The sequence below is a fragment of the Charadrius vociferus genome, unplaced genomic scaffold (genome assembly GCF_000708025.1).
Source record: "Charadrius vociferus isolate BGI_N301 unplaced genomic scaffold, ASM70802v2 scaffold806, whole genome shotgun sequence".
In the NCBI taxonomy this organism is placed as follows: Eukaryota; Metazoa; Chordata; class Aves; order Charadriiformes; family Charadriidae; genus Charadrius; species Charadrius vociferus.
In genome coordinates this window covers 98,994-103,036 of record NW_009649038.1, presented here as the reverse complement: position 1 = coordinate 103,036, position 4,043 = coordinate 98,994, and the positions used below count along the sequence as shown (strand labels likewise).

The 4,043-nt window shown below is 38.5% G+C and overlaps 1 protein-coding gene across 1 annotated transcript in view; it reads left to right on the top strand.

Moving 5' to 3' along the window:
* SPATA5 (spermatogenesis associated 5) overlaps positions 1 to 4,043 on the top strand; it is a 200,689-nt gene that overhangs the window by 146,894 nt on the left and 49,752 nt on the right. The window lies entirely within an intron of this gene.

Sequence of the window (4,043 nt, the reverse complement as noted above, 5' to 3'; positions counted from 1 at the left end):
ACTGTGCCACAGGAGCAGGCTCTGCATAGTGTGCAAGGACTTTGAGGATTTTTCTGGAAGCATTTCCTGTGTTCAGAGTGGGACAAAAAAGCAGCGTGAGCTCTTGAGGTTCATTTCCACCTCCCCCTCGCCCGCCTCAGTTTTTGTCTGTGGGTGTTTGTGCTCTCAGAGGGGCCGAAGGCTGTCGGGCTGGCTAATAAATCTTCCAGGAATTCTGAAACCCTATGACTTGGGGAACGCTCATGTTGGTCTGTATGCAGGTGTACCAGAAATGAATATAAAGTCTGCAGAGATTTTGAGTACTGCTGTTGCTGGAGACTCTGGTGCTGCTGAGGGAGTTCTCCAGTGCAGACCCCGACACCCGTCTCTGTAGATTATTGTAGTGAGGCATTTTTTTTGTTTCGCTTACTTTTGAATGCTGGCAGTTTTTTAGTTACGGTCTAACGATGGAAGGTTTCTGAGTTTTGAAACTGTTCTCTTTTATGCAAGTATTGTTTTTAAAACGTCAGCCTTCGAAAAGGAGATGCTAAGCCATGCGTGTTTGCTAAGGGAGATCTGAATCATGCAACAACTGAATTTTAACTCACCTTGAGCAGATGAGAAGTCATAGTTGCATCAAAATCTGACAGTCATAATTCCCAACTGTCTGGGGAACAACTTATTTCAGCTTACATTTTAATTTTCTTCATTTTTATGTTTAAAAAATAGGGTTTGATTCATTGTCAGCAATGAATATGTGCAAGCATTCAGGGAACACCCAGGCAATTCTCCCAGCTTCGGTGATTGGTTTGAGTCTGGTGCTCGTTGTGAGAAGAGTTGAGTTTCCTGGCGTAGACTTCCCATAGGTTAATTTCTGCATGTGTATGCTATTGGTACCAAAAGATTATCTTTGCATTCCCAGAAAGAATCTGAAACTCTGATTTTTCTATCAGAGCAGCTTGAGTAAAATGCAATTCTCTGTTTCATCCTGCCTATTCTGGCCTTCAGCCAAAGCATGGCTTTATGGATTCAGAAACCTGAAGAATGAATATGAGTATAATTCTGAAAGCTAAAGAATATGTGGGGGGAGGAAATTTCAATAGTTCTGAAACTCTTGGTATTAGAAATGTAGCTGCTAACATGAAGTAGGATTTTTTTTTTTCTCATGTTCCTTTGATAAAACCTAACCCTAGAGCTCAAGAGTTGCCCATATTCAAAGGGCAACCATTCATATTTTCTCTTTGTTAGAGGGCAGCTTTGAGTACTGATGTCCCCGTGAAGTTAGAGTAATCTAAATTTAAAATGTCTTGGTACAGTTCCTGCAGTTTGCAAATGCTTCGGGAAATCCAGATCAATAAAAAATAGAGATAGGTGTCTCCTTACAAGCCACATTGCCCTTGGGCAACATCAAGGTCTGGACACATTATTCCTAAACTGGATCCTGAACTGTGCTATTGTCTGTCTTAAACGATACAGTGCATGCCTATATGACACCTCAAGAGTATGACTACAGAAAGACAGATGGAGTAATCAGATGGTTATGTTAAATTGACTACAGTTCAAATCTATTTCTAAACAGCGATTAGAGCCCCAGATAAATCTAGTAGTTCAAAGTGACTCCCAAGCAAGTCACTTAATACGCTTTCAGGATCAAACACTGCTAAATTCTGGGAAGACCTTATCTATGAATACTGAACATATTTCCTGTTTCCACTTTGCAGATGAGCAATAACTCACCAGTGAAGTTTGGGAGGAAAAACACAATGCTGCTTTTAAATGATGCTTTTTAAGCAGAAAAATGATTTTTTTCTGCTTGGCTAATACGTTACAGTTCCCCGGTGCTCAAGAGTGGGATTCTGTGACACAGGCAACAGGATAGGACTGGAATGGCTTCTCACTATATTGGCTGAGAAAATGGACAGCTCAGATATGGCAATAACTTAAGTATTTAGGTTTTCAGACTACGAAAAGTTTCCAAAATTTGCATTCCATAAGGAGAGTAGGCTTGCTCAGTTAGAAAGCTCGCAACTGTAAACTGAAGAAGAGTAAAACTCCCACAGCACTTAACAAGAAAGACTGTCTGAAGAACAAATTTACCTCAGGAGCTCAACATGGCTTGTTTTGGTCCTTTCTGCCTGACAGTTTCATAACTAGCACAATAAATGCAGCTTTCCAGACATTCAAGTATTAATAAATCATAGTCCATTTATATAAGTAGAACTGTGAAAATCGTGCAAATTAACCATTCAAACATACCCTTTTGGAAAGGAAAAAATCCCAATTTCTATAAATTATACCGCAAGTAAATGCAGTATAAAAAGAGAAGAGAGATACATCGATTACCTTATCAAAGAAGCATAAACAATGCTAAAAATGTAATAGGAAAACACTTTACCAGTGTATGTTTATACACTTCAGGAGGCCTGCTAAGGAAAAAAAAACCCAAATCTTTATAACAAAAAAGGAAGAAAATAAGCAATGGTAATACATAACAGCTAGGCAGTGCAATAATCTGTCAATCTTAGCAAATAAATAATCTATAAGTAGGTATCATCGTAAAACTCACAGCATAAAGGGAAGGGCTTGATACAAAAGCAAAAAACCGGGAAAGCTATAAATGGGTACAGCCCCAGAGAATGAAAAAAGCCATTGGTAAAAATAACTGAATTTTTAAAGTATGGTGTCAGTAGAAAAAGTGTAACTGGGGAGAAAGAAAATGGAAAAAAAATTAAAAGAAGAAATTAAAGGTGGTCTGAATTACTGTAGTAATTAGTGTGACGCTGTGCTTTTTTTGTTGGTAAAAAGTCTTATCTTGTGCTGTTTCAGGCAGAATAAAGAGATCAGTTGAAGTTCAGTAGCAGAGAAGATCGTGTGCTGGTCAGATTTAATCCTTACCATAACTCAACAAAACACTCATTTGAAACACCTCCCCCAATGTTTTATAACCTAGATTATGCTCATAAATTTAAAGATAATATTTGACTGTATAACCTAGCTTATACTCATAGACTTAAAGATAATATTTGACTGCATCCATCAGGATTGAGTCTGTAACATCTTCAAATGACAGGCTGGGTTAAGAGAAGTAATTGCCTCATCAAGGCTTTAGCTCAAGGTGCAGCTTACTAGATTGAAGTACACATTGACAGGATGACTACACTTTTATGCAGACAATGGTATCAAGTAGAGGTGCAGTCTTTCACCTCTGCTATTTGGAGCCACCGTTCATTTAAGTGGGAAAGAGGGGGAGAGAAAAAGTTGACTCAGGTAGAACATGCATTATGTTACTCAACAGAAATCACAGCTAGGTTGTTTTGCAGGTAACCTAGATCCAACAGACACTCATGCAAGGAAGAAAGAAAAAAAAAAAAAAAGAAGGTAAATTAAAAAACAAATAGACGTAATGAAAGCCACAGTAATTTTTGACTCCAATAACGTGATACAAAAACAAGCTATATGCAAAACAGACGTCTTCACATTGCGTGGCAGCAAGATGTGAACAAACAGGATGTCCATAAAGAAATAGTATAATACATCAGTGAGACAGCAGCTGCATTTACCAGCATAAAGAAGATTTAGGTGTTGATAATCCACAATTTAAAACCGATCTATGAGTCTTCCACTGAAATTTTGTTTCCACCTTAACAGTTGGATGTGGAAGCTGGAAATCCACCAAAGCTATAGACAGACGTCTAAAAGCTTTTGAAAGTAAATGCCTCGGGGAAATAGTAGGTATTAAATGGAATGAATTTATAACAAATACTGAGATTCGTCAGGGAGTTGAACAAGACTTAATCTCCTAAATTATCCAGAAATGAAGATGGAAATATCTAGGATATGTGGTAAGAATGAAGCCAGATCTGATGCCAGACTGTCTGCCATGGCAGGAATGCCTTCAGGCTGACTGTAGAACATGTGAAAGGGGCTGACCAAAATAATTCCTCCATTGAAAAGCGCTTAGAGATGGAAACGTTATGAGTGACCTCACAAAGTTGGGGACAGTCAAGGAGAAAGCCAGATGGACAACGATCACGTTTGTTTGAAGGAACTCTTGGCAGTGTAGG